We start from the raw sequence: 13,915 nt of genomic DNA on the forward strand, positions 1-13,915 counted from the left end.
TATTTGAATATTGATTATGTTGATAGGCCCAATGATAGGCCTATATCTATCTTGTCCTATGTATAAATAGGCCCATATATATTAATTAGATAGATGGAGACATTATTATGCAACACTTTGCATTTTATCACCATCCAATTCTTGTCCCTTTCTGCTAATGTTCTTTCTATCTTGAGTGGATCCTCTTTAAGCTCTAACTGCCTCAACAAACAACCCTGCCCAGTGCCTCTAGACTTTCATCCTTTGCTTGCTATCACTGTTATCATGTTTGGTTTCCTATAAGAGTATTATATATGCTTTCACCTAATCTATTTAGTGCTTGATTAAGCACCATTTGTTAGGGGTCATTCCATGTAATGCACCTCATTGCCTCCTGGGAAGGATGATATCCCTCCCTGATCTTAGTTTTCTTTAGCTAGCTGCATTCACTGCTATTGCCAATTTAGCTTTATTAGATTTAGGTACTGGCTTGCCCTTCTCACTCATGTTTGGTTTTTTTAGTTTGGATTCTGTCTACTCCAACATGAGTACCTCTTCTCTTTCCCTATCTTCCTCCTCTTTATACTCTAATTCCTCTTTCTTTTTTACTTCATCCATTCTTGGTTGTACAACTTCTACTTTATTTATTAGTGTAATTTTTGTTGGTTGTTGAGTGGGATTTAGGCATATTTGTTCGAAATCCAATGTTGTTGTCCCAATCAAATCCTTCTATTGCTACTCTTCACTCTCAAAAGTGAGCAAAGGGGTTTTGGTTTGATTTTCGCAATATTTCTCCTATGCTCTTATGTCATTTAGAATGATCCATTTCTCTAATCTTTCCTTATTTCAATTGATCTAAAAAATTCCCCATCTCTGGCTTCAAGGCATTCCATATCTCTCTTCAGATCTTGTCATCATCCAATTCATTCTTACCAAGGATTGAAGGGTTTGTGTCAATACTAATTATGCTCTTCTCCTTCTTTTTTTGAAGATTTAATTTCTCCTCATCTTCCTTGGTGACCCTTGAATCATTGGATTGGCATACCAATATGACATGCTCTTTATAATTGTAATTATGGCATAATGACATAATACTATCTTCTCTTTCTACCTTTTGATGCCAAACACCCCATTTTGTATGTATTTTGACCTCTTGGTGGATTATAATTGATGGCAAGACATTGAGGCATATTATTGTATAGGTTCCTAAACTATTGTCTATCATTATGCCATCCATCTTCTTGAGGTTACCTATGCTTTGCCCAGTCTCTTTTAGGATATCTTTTTTCCAGTATTCTACTAGGAGATTATACATTCAGATCCAAGTTGGTTTCTCTCTAATCTCTTCCTTTCAAGGGTCAAAGCTAGGTTTCCATTTTTATAGAAAAACTCCAAAACCCTCCATAAAATATGGTCCCTGATCTAGCGACCCCATATGCTCATCCTCTGAAGTGAAAATTGCAAGGAAAAAATCATTCGATAGTGCTTGCAGCAACATAAGATGCCCCCATTTGGATATACACCAAAAATTCATTTTTCAATGACCGATTCAACCCCACCCTATTTTATATAAAAAAGCCTACATCCTTGTATTTATCTACTAAATTTGTGATTTGATCTTTTCCCAAGAAAATAGATATGCTCGTAGGGGGGTTTAACCTTTCTTAAGAGGACTCACCTGGTTGTTTGTTCAAAGTTGCTTGAATTTCATTTGCTTGCATTATGAGAGCTTTGTCTCTCCATTTTTTTCTTGTTCGACCTCATGTGTTGTCAATATCTTTGATTTGCCAATTTTCTAAAGAGTTTGCATTCCTCTGATCTATTTGCCGATGTTGTCCATATCCTAGTTTGCTGAAATTAGAGTTTACATTTTGCGGGTGCCCAATTGTTCTATGATCCCAATTCCTCCTCCATATTCATCGAACAAAGTTTCACTTCGATTTTGTTTTGCGGAAACCACCCCAATTACTTGAATTACAACTGTAGACACCTAAAATTATCCTAGCTTTTTATTCAATTATTTTATCCTAAGCCTTCTATTAATTAAATAGACTTTTATTTATTTAATTAATTCGTTAATCCTCTTCTAGCCTTTCCTTATTTAAATAAATATTTTTATTTATTTAAATTATCTTTTCCCTAAATTAAATAAATATTTTATTTATTTAATTGATCCCACTTCCTCTATTAATTAAATGAATTTTTTATTTATTTAGTTAATTCATTAGCTTTTTCTCTTCATGACACATGTCATTTATTTCTTAATTTTCCTCTACCTACCCCTTCATTATTTAATTATTCTTCCTAACTACCCTCTTATTATTTTATTATTTTCTATACCTACCCTTAAATCCTAGCCGACCATTTATTTTTTTTACCTCTTAATCTTATCCCTCCATTTTCTAAAGTGTCTTGTACATAAGAGGATTCTTTTATCTTTTTAATCCTAATCAGCTAGCTAATCTAATCCAACAATCTTTATGCAATCAAGCAACTTCACAACCACAATCCATTCTTTGTTGAGCTCTTATGCACAATACAAAAAATTGAGAGAAAATATCAAGCAAGATCAATGGAGATAGGAGACAATGAAGATCAAGCCCTACTTTACATGTGAATGGTATTATTGTTTAATTTGTTAATTTGCATGTTCTTAGGTTTCTTCATCAATGTATGGTGAATACTTTGTTGTAGAGTAGGGTTTTGTTGTGGTTGGATCTTTGTGGTTTTGCAATAGTTTTTCATCATTTTTCACCTCACACAACAACCATTGTTCCTCCTTTTTGGGAAGGGTATTGAAGATCTGGCCCTACTCAAAAACCCATTGCAGAATGTGCCTTTTGTCTTCCTAGTATGCTCCATGATGATCCATCTCATAAGACTTCCATCCATTGTTTATCCTTGCATGGATATATTCTATTGGTACCTCTCGATCTATTGCTTCTCCCCATTTTTCTTCATGTTGCCTTCTGATTTTGTACATTCCTTCTAAATTTCCCAACTCCTCGCATCGGTGCTCCTCACCTCACCCACCTTTTCTTCACTTCTCCTCTCACGCCATTTTTTAAATAAAAAAATAATTAAATATGGTTTAATCTATGTAATATCTAGATGCATTTAAGGGGTAGGAACACTACAATGAATAACTTGAGAAAATTATTGCATCTCGTGTTTTAGCATTCTACAAAATAGTTTGCATGCCTTGTGCATACTACCATGGTAAAAAATAAATCATTTTGGTAAGGGATTATTTTAAGATGTTAGCATTGCAAATACCCTCCACTCACACTGAAAAATTTGCACATTCTATTTATACAATCTTGAAGCTTGGGTGCCATCACACTATAGAAGTTTCCATTGTCAATCCAAGGGAAGTACAAGCCCTCACCTACAGGAAACAAAAATAAGAGGTGACTTCAAGAAATGAAGAATAAACAATTTGCCTGATTTTCAAATCAACCAACCATATATAGGAAGTGAAAGCAATGGAGAAAGAACCCTCAATTGCAAACCCTAGTTCCAACCACAAAACCCTAGATCTACAATAAAATTTAACAACACATCAATGAAGAACCATAAAACATTTAAAATCATAAAATAACTTAAATGGTACCCTCACACATTCACCTAGGTTTGATCTTCATTGTTATCCTATCACCATTGATCTTTTTTCGATGTGGTTGCTCTCACATTTTTATGCTTTCACAAGAGATGAATGGTGAACGGATGTGGTTGTGATGATGTAGCTTGATTGTGATGATATACGCTAAAGTTAATTTTATAGAATGTAATTATGCTCCAAGATTAATTAATATAAAGAGAGAAGAATCCTCTTATATAGAGAAGATATTAAAAATAGAGGGATATGATTAAGAGGTGATGTAAAAGACAGATGGCTAAGATTATGTAATGGTGAAAATATAATCGGGTTGTTTAGGACCTAATACAACTTTCATCCAAACATTGGAATACAAAAGAACCTAAGGAAGTGATCCACTTTGACTAACTCTTGTGAAAGGGAATCAAGGGATACTTTTAGGGTTTCTATTCCTTTGCTTATATGAAAGGGAATATGCTAAATGTAGGAGAATGAAAAGCTATGCTAATAGGATGAACAAATGTGACTATAATAGCAGTAACAATAGACTAATGTAGTAATTGAATTGAGACAGAAAGTACAAATCTGAGAATGAAATTCTAATTTGCACCTATAATTAGAAATTGAGCTTGAATAGACAAGACCAGGGCGTTAGGCGCCCTAGTCTCAGAGACTAAACTGAGCTAAAAATTGGGAGACCTATTTCTTGTTGGCATTTGGCTCTACATCTTGATTTAGTTGTTGTCATTGATGGAAACTTGTGCCAAAGATATCATTTATAGTTCATGATTTATCTTTACCAAAAGTTTGGAAGAAAGTTTGAGGTCCAGTGGTAGAACATGGCATCTGACACAATGCACATTAATGTAGATAACATATTAGTTGGGATAGGTATTTTGTGTTGTGGATCATGGAGAAGCATTATAAACATGTAATTCATCTTATTACAGGTTTGTGGCCTCCGGTGATGATCTTTGAGCTAATTGGAAGGTCCGGTATGACAAATTTCAATTAGAACCAAGTTCATCAACAATAACGTGTGGAAATTCATTTTGTGGATCGTGCAGAGTGATTTTGATGCTTAGTTTTTTATTTAAGATGAGTAAGATGACATATGCGAAGCATGTGGACATATTGTTTTGGTCCACATGATTGTTTTTGGTCAAATTGAGCTGACTTGGCATACACATTTCATGTAGCGTGTTATGCATTTTTGGGCCGATGGGTAAGAGACATAATTTGGTGATGCGGATATATAAGAATGATTTTTATGATCATTTTTGTGATCAGTGGTTGAGTATGAATATTTTATGAGTGATTGTGTGCAGTTTCACGTGCGCATACACAATATTTTTGCTCTGGTGTACTGCAGATTAGCAGAGTAGAATAGTGTGACAGAACAATGAAAGACAATGATATTGTACTTAACGGGAACTATTTACAGGCATTTGTAGATGCTATTTATTAGTTCACTACCTTTTATAATCAGTGTAATGAATTGCAAAGCAATGAGCTTTCTGAGTTGTGGCCCTCTTTAGTATTTGAGCAGTGAGCTCTAGGATATGTGCCTGAATACATGTGCATTCCCTTTTGTAATATTACTATACCCATAATCAAGGTTTTTCCCTTTCCGGGTTTCCACATAAAATTCTAGTGTTAAGGTGTTTCACTTATTTTCTTTGTGTTTCTGCACTTTACTTATCTCTGTTTGCATCAAGTGGTTTAAGGGATAAATTAAGAATGCTAAAAGTTGCAGAACACTAATTCACTCCCCCCTCTCAATGTTCATTGATTCCAATATTTATGAGTTTGTCTAAGGTATACTTTTCAAATATAAATCCAAATAAGAAGGATCGGGGCATGGAGTGCCCTGGTCCCTGAAAACCAGGACCTGTTTTTTGATAGAGGACCTATGCTTGTTTGTTGAGATCTCCCAGAAATTGCTCGCTCTGACAGAAACTTGTAACTGCACTTGCAAGCTGTAAAAAGGTGTGTTTGTGGCTATATAGAGATTTTCCTTAGTCAAACCCCTTGTTTTGGTGATTTTTAGATCCACAAATAGCCAATATTATATTGAAAAAGCATGTGTTCCCTAGAATCTCATGTGTCTTTAATATTCCTATGAGCTAAATGCAAACTAGAGTTCTACCCTATGTTTTGAGTAAAAACCCTAAAATGAATGTAATATATAAATTCTTCAAATCATAAATGCAATGTAGATCTAAAGAAATAATGTGAATCTGATAATGGGATAATTTTTAGATTTGAAACCCAAATAGAGATATGAAAACCACATGAAACTATACCAAATCCTAATGAAGAGGTACAAGCCAATCAACAGTCGGTGATCCCCTTATTGTTCTTCAATATCTCATAAAGCTTCCATGAATGATAAATATGTTGATGAAGACCTGATTAATGATGAATTTGATGATTTGGGCTTCACATAAAATTTGTACTTTCACTTCACAAGGATCTCCTTTCAAAATTGCTTCATTTGGATCCTCAAACGAGGGAAATAAAGGCTTTATATATGAAACTATTGACATTATGGATTAATTTATTATGTGTTGCATTGATGTTTTGTCATTGATGTCAACACTAGCTATTATGGTTGGTTACCGATAGATAGGTTTTGGTTACCGATAGAAGATCTAGTGTTACCGACAGAAGAGACTATCTGTTGGACACTTCCGACATGTTTGGATCAATAGAGTATGTTTGGTTTTATGTGTTATATTGTCCTTGAGCATGTTTTTGGTATTGAATTGGTAATTGGATGCTATCATACACTCTTGTAAACCCTTACCAACATTGTTTTAAGGTTTAACCAGCAGAGCTTTCATTGAGGAATCTTGACAAGATGCATAACTGATGTTGGTGCGACTTCTAGATGGATTTTAGGATGCTGAAGATGTTCTTTGTTCATGCTTCAACTTCTTGAAGACACTACTTTGGCGTGGTGGACCCAGAATAGGTTTAGTACCTATCTAGGTTATGGACCGGTATCATGTAAACATGTAATCTACACGTTACCAGGATGTTTCAAGATGTTCTATGGATTGGTTATTGTTATTTTGGTCTTAAGCTAACATGGCATATCACTATAATATGGATTTATGTAATGATCTTATTATTATATCTTTTAGGTGGCCAACCTAATTGGTTTAGGTCTTAGGGTTGGTATAAAATAATGTAAGATCTCATTGTAATAAAAAGTGTGTCGTGGTCTTGGAATGCAATATCATATGCAAAGGAGATTTGGTCTATCATAGGTGATTGAATTGGGATTAAGGAAGAGGTCAAAGGCCTCTGGTATTGAGCTTAACTAGGACTGTAATCAGGCATGGTAGATGCTACCTTGGATAGTTCATTATTCTGGATTGTTGTCCATTTATCTTGAGATGGTTGTTGCCTCTCTATAGTCAGTGAGACTCTTTTGTAATGAGCAGTACGCTCTAGGAAGTGTGGCTTCCTGCATGTGCAGGCCCCTCATTGTATCACATACTTTCTACACAAGTATCATTTGACTATGGGTAGGCTTCCCACCATAGTTTTTCCCTTTCCAGGTTTTCTACGTACAAATCATGGTGTTATGTGGTATGGTTGCATTGTGTTGATTATCTATTTTATTGCTTACCGGTATTTATTTCTAGTTTACCGGTACTTAATCTGGTTAAAGGTTATTAAGTGGATTTAATGATATAATCTGTCAACAACTGATTCAACTCCCCTCTTAGTTGTTCCCCGATTATCCTAATAGAAACCCTAAATTTAAATTTGATAATAGGTTGATTTAGAATTGATAAAAGTTGACACAAAGTGGGATTTGAACATTATAACACTGCCAAATTAAGCTCCCAAAATTCAAGGAGAAAATTTCAAGACCATGGTGGTATCACCATGATCCGGGCAAATTTTTTCCAATTTTCTAGGGATGCGAGATATCATGATTATAAAGTCAAACCCAACATGGAAGGTCAATCCAAGATGTGTAAATATGTAAAAATGTTCCTTGGAGATTGAAATTAGGGCATTATTAGGATTAATTTAAAATAAAATAAAAAGGGACACACCTAGGGTTAAGGGCCCAATTTTATGATGTGTAAATTATTGAAAGAGAACTTTAGATTTAGTTAAATTAATAATTAAATGCCTAAAGAAGCCCTATAGATGAAAGATGCAATGGGACACACTAAGGTAGGTGCTAACATAAGTGTGAAATTGGACAACCCTAATTAAGGGTGTACAATTTATGATGCTACATTTAGCCCCCACTTTAGCAGTCATATGACACTATGTGCATATGCAAGATAAAGTATAGCAAGTAAACATTAATGGGAAAAAAGATATGTCCATAAGATGTCAAACAAAGCCCCCAGTAGTATTTGCATTAAAATGTTAGGAACTACATTCTACAAAACCACATTGTTAGTTGAAATTGCAAAATTACCTAAAATGCTTACTAGGAATGATGAAATTCGAGGGTAGCTATATGCCACCCTATTTCGGCTTGCTAATTAGTGAGTTGAAATAGGGTATCATGTTTATCACATCGAATTGTGAATTAATTTGATGAAAAATGATTACATCGTGGTTTGATACAAGATCAAAACTAATTGAGGATCATTTGGTAAGAAAGAGATCTGAATCACAATTCCAATGTAAGAGATGGTGTGGGAATCAAATCTCTTTAACCCAAGATTTGAAAAATTAAGCGCAAAATATAGAATTAGGGTTTGGAAAAATAAATACCTTCTAAATAGTGTCAAATTTAGAGGGATCCTTTTGACGAACAAAAGGATGAAGAGTTCATTATCCAACGACATCCATTTTAGAGGATAGAGGGGATCTTTGATAAAGATAACATCTTTAAAAAGAGGAGAAGGAAAACAAGAATACAAACCTCCAATATTTAGGAAAAAAAGTGGATTCTTGGTGAAGGATTACACACTTTCACTAAGGAGATATTGTTCATGAAAGATGTATCATTTTAAATAGAGAATAGATCCTAAACAAGGAACACATATATTCTATGCTAAATATGACATCAAATGAAAGATGCAACTCAACAAAGGAAAGGTGAATATTTGGAAAAAGATAGAGGATTTAAATATCATTCTTGTCCCCCAAGTATGGAGACAAGGACACCAAAGAGAGATTATTTATATAAGAAACACTCTTTGAAAAGAAGGATAGAGATTCTTATCAGAAATTCATTTTCCTGCAAGAGGGATGAGATCCTCAACAGGGATAAGCACGTCCACAATATAGAAGGATTAATTATTAAAGATACCACTCAATAAATAAAAGAATGTGATGAATGAATATAGACTTCCAACACTTAGGAAGAGGTCCCAATTAAGGATATTTACTTATAAGGATAAGATCCTCATCAAGGATACTTGTTCCAATATGAGAGAGGGGATTCTTAATAGGAATATACACCTCTACAATCAATAAGAGATCCTTATAGAAGACACTACTTCACAAAGGGAAAGTTTAATATTAAGATGGAGAGATGTTTGAAATTATTATTGCCCCCTTACATAGAGACAAGACATGGTACAAAAATAGGCTATTATGTTGCTTCCAAAGTATGATTCACATGAAATTGTACTATCATGAATGACAATGAGCCCCCAATAGGTAAGCTACCGATGTCACATGGTAAAGAGAAACATAATAGACACTAATGTTATTTAAATATATGATATATTGGATGAATAATTTGAATACAACATGTTAAATTCCCTATAATCAATGAGAGTAAAAACATGTATAAGATGATAAGTATTGAAATGTCTTGATCAACAAAGTAGTCTCTAGGAGAATAATAGGCCCCTAAGTCATGTTTATCTCACACACAAATTTCCTCATACATAAAAGAAATCTTAGGAGAGGAACAAGTATAATTTATTAGGGCCTCATTTATACAAGGGGGGGTATTGGAATATTAAAAGGTAAAGCTTCATAAATGGGATTGTCAATCTCTCGGGGAGATTCATAAAGAGACTTGTCAATCATCATAGTTTCCTCATGAGTGAGATGAGTGTTTAGAGATGTAGAGGATGATCTAAATGACATGAAGTCATTATTACTACTAAATATGACATTCACATTGAGAGATGGTCTTCAAGATTCTTTGGTGGGCTTTGAAGGATTATATCCAAGTCCAAATGAGGCTTCATGTATGTTATTTTATAAAGTAACCTTAATCCCTTGTTCATTTGTCCCACAACCATTTCCATTATATCCACTTTTAGCTAAAATGCGAGAACCCAAGCCATAAATGGATTCCATATCAGAAAGAGATGGTGGGGTATCATGGGTCTCAATGTCATAATTAGATGAATTAGAAGAATATTTTGAAGAATTGTTTGAATTAGAAGCGGCCACAAAATTGTTACTAAGTTATTTAGACAAAGTTGGCTGATTTTTAGTCTCCACCATATCATCTTCCTTTTTAGTCTTAGGCTCTATTGGGGGGATTTTATATTCTCCTATTAAGGTAGGTGTAAAATATAAGGACCCCAAATTGTCTTCGAAGAGTACCTCTTCAGATGAGGAAGTATCTTTAGGAGGAGATGGTTTTTCAACTTGAGTAGTCGAAGAATTATAAGAACGTGAAGAAGATTTAGAATCAGATTGTATCAACATAGTTTTCAAACAAGATTGTAAATTAGTATCAGCATACAAAGTATGCATTCGATTATTATAAATGAATTTGATGCTATGATGAAGAGTACAAGGGACAACTTGCATGGCATGAATCAAAGGTCGTTCTAAGAGAATATTGTAAGTAAGATTATCGGGCATGCCTTGGATAGGCATAGGTAAAATAATAGGTCCTACCTTAATATGCAAGGTTATAGCACCGAAGGATGCTCTAGCAACACTGTCAAAACCACAAATAGTAAGAGTTGGGTTGAATAAGAGAAGGATCCAATTTAATCTAATGCAATAAATCAATACTACAAACATTAAGGCCAAATCCATTGTCCAATAGGGTTCTACTTATAGCATTACCATTGATAAGAAAAACAATCATAAGAGTATCATATTGATTATGAAATTCCTTTGAAGGTAACTCATCTTGTAAAAACATAATTTGAGCTTTAGATGCTTTATCAAAGAAGCCATATTATTAGGTATCACTACAGGTGGGACATCTAAGTTCTTTAAAGCATCTTTTAATATTCCATGATGTGTAGATGAAGTTTGGATTAAATCCCAAAGAAATATCTTGGTAGGAGTGGCTTTAAGTTGTTCAATAAGATCATACTCTTTACCAAGATGTTGTGATAAATGAGGTGTTGGTGGAAGTATTGGTTGAGAATTAGGAAGAGAAGAAGGGATAACTAGTGGATGATTAGGTTGCCTATTATTTCTCATATTATATGCATGGGCAACTGAATTGTAACTCTCTCGAGTGATTTGTTTGGCATATTCATAAGGACTCTTAGTGGGATATCCTCCTTGCACAGTAATAACTAGTTTGTTAGGAGTGCAAAAGGCATCATTAGTATAGCCACCTTGAACCACAAAGAGAGGCTTGTTAAGAGGTTGAGAATTTAGAGAAGGACTAGAACCTTGAATCATGAAGATGGGTTTATTAGGCGTTTCATAACCATTCACATGTATCATATTGATTAGAGAGGGTTTGGGAGCATGTGAGGAAGGTCTAGTAGAGCTAAAATCATTTAAGTGGTTCATAAAAAGGATTATCAACCTTAAATAGTTCTTCATGAATATTCTTGTCTTAGGATTGAATGAAAGGGAAATACTCATTGAGGGAATTATTAATAATATTAAACCCTTGTAACCTAAGATCATTCTCTTCTTCCAAAGTAGCCTTACAAGGGGTGTAGTTTTTAGGAGAAGGATCAACATCATTCGTATGAGAGGGATTGACGAGATTGAAATGTGATACTCTTAATTACAATTTATGATAAAAAAAATTTAATAGTTTGTGAACTAATATGCTTGGCGACAAAATTTATATATGCATGTTTATCTCTTTCTATTGTTATACTCTACTAATTAGAAGGTATATTAAAAATGATATTATATGATTAAATGTATTACTTTTTGGATGATTATTGTGATCAATGACCGAATATTAAGGGTTGATATCATTATGTTGTTCTATTTTCTTGAATATATCTTTGAATGTTCTTAACAGTTACTGATAGACAAGAAGCTATGAACTTGAAGTTCACCAGCATAGAAATACCTTTGGTTGCTCCAGCTGGAAATACACTTATGTTTTCTCCTAGTCTATTTCATCGACTGTTCTTGAGAACTCCAATTTCATTTGAAGATATTAATTGCATTGTAAGATCTTCTATAGTTAGGTTAATGGTCATTACTTAGTTAAGAGGGTAATTTAGTATTTTGAATTCAATTAAGGATATGTATATATATCCCATCGCTTTTAGTAGAAAGTTATCTTAGCTAGATAGTCAGTAAGTAACAATGGAGTCTCCTAATTATAGTTAAAACTTGTTTTACTTCCTTCAAACTTGTTTTGCAATGAGAATTTGAGTTGATATGAAAGACCTGTGTTATGGATCCCACCAGAGGAAGAGCAGGGCTCGCTCGACCAAAGGGAGGTGATCCTTGTTCAGTGTTGTTTTCATTTCAATTTTAAATGATAATGGTGATTAAGGCAAAGACAAGGATGGAAGCTTTATTGGATTTACTCAAGGGATTTAGTTTGTTTTGAATGCTCAATAGAGTAGATTCTTAATTTATTGAAGCATAGAATATATTTCATTTACCTGTAGATCTAATAGATTTACTTTTTCAGTTGATAAAAGAGAATTTGAATTCATAGGGAGATTAAATATGTTTTAGTTATAGGTAGATGATTCCATGATAAAGTCATGATTAAGTTCTGTCCAAATCTCACCAAAACCACCAGAGTCCTCTTTAGGATAGAATTATTCTTCATTATTATAAGATCAAGTAGCATCGTTTGCATATAAGTAAGTTTTAGGAAGAGATCCCATGAGCTCCCGATGGAGCATGACCAAAACAAAAGTCATTTTTCTCAGTGCAAGAACCCCAATCTTGACTTGTCCTTATTGCATATAGCTCCAAGACACACCCAATTTGATATAAAAAAAAATTAAATGCTGTAAGTTGTGACATCAACGACCTCTCCCACCATTTTCGGTGTCGTTGTTGGGGAATAAAATATTTGGCTACCAAAGTTAAAGCCTTAGTGTTGATAAGGAAAGAGTTGAGCAGTTGATGAGAAGGTCTAGAAATCATTTTGGAAGATTTCTTCCAAGACATTACAATCTTGATCAATTGCAAGAAGAACAAAAAAAATGATTTTGAAGAACAAGTTGAACAATTTGAACAACAACAGGAAGAAGAAATGGGTGATCATGTAGCAGATGAGGATCCCCCACCCAACAAGAAATTTTCACATGCTATCAATTTGAATATAGGGGACCATGAGCCTCCTATGAAAAATATTTCACCCTTTGTATTACCAAATTTTAAAGGAAAAACTTCTAAAGATCCTGATCAGTTTTTTTTTGAATTTAAAGTCCTCTGTTAGACTTATGATTATACATCTAATAACCAGAAGTTGAAGTTATTTCTTTCTACCTTAAAAGAATTAGCATTATGATGGTTTATGGGTTTATGAGATGGTTCTATCTCAACATGGAAAAAATGTAAACTATATTCTTGGATAAATACCAAGATTATTGTCGAGTAAGAGATAGGGAAGATGAAAGTTTGGAAGATTATGCTGATAGATTATGTTCGTATATAAAATATGTGTTGAGGGGATCAATGATGATATTAGTAGGATAATTTTATTAAGGGAAATTGATGATGAGTCTATAGAAGCTTCGAATTTGATGGGAAAAGGAGATATCAATAAAATTCCTTTGGAAGAAATTATTAGTATATGTAGAAATTACTCTAGGACCAGAGTTGGGACTAGGGATTCTAGAAGAAACAAAGCTTTACGACCTGATGTATCCCAAGTAATGGAGGAATTATAAAACCTAAAAAATGACATACTCCTTCATCTTAATACTTAGGTAGACAAGAAAAACATTGAACCCTTAGCCATTTACTATTCAAAATCTAGGGGAAAACATCTTTTGAGGGAATGCCCATTGAATCAAGTTGATCTTTGTGAAATTTGTGAAAAGAATCATGCAACAAGATCTTGTAATCTCTTAGTAGAAATTGAGAACCATTTAAAGAAACCTCCTATGGTAGAATAACATCTTATCTATGTTGGAAAAAGATCATAGAATTAAGGATTCAATACTTATTCATGACAATATGGTCCTAGAAATAATTGGA

This window comes from Cryptomeria japonica, chromosome 3 (genome assembly GCF_030272615.1).
Source record: "Cryptomeria japonica chromosome 3, Sugi_1.0, whole genome shotgun sequence".
NCBI lineage: Eukaryota > Viridiplantae > Streptophyta > Pinopsida > Cupressales > Cupressaceae > Cryptomeria > Cryptomeria japonica.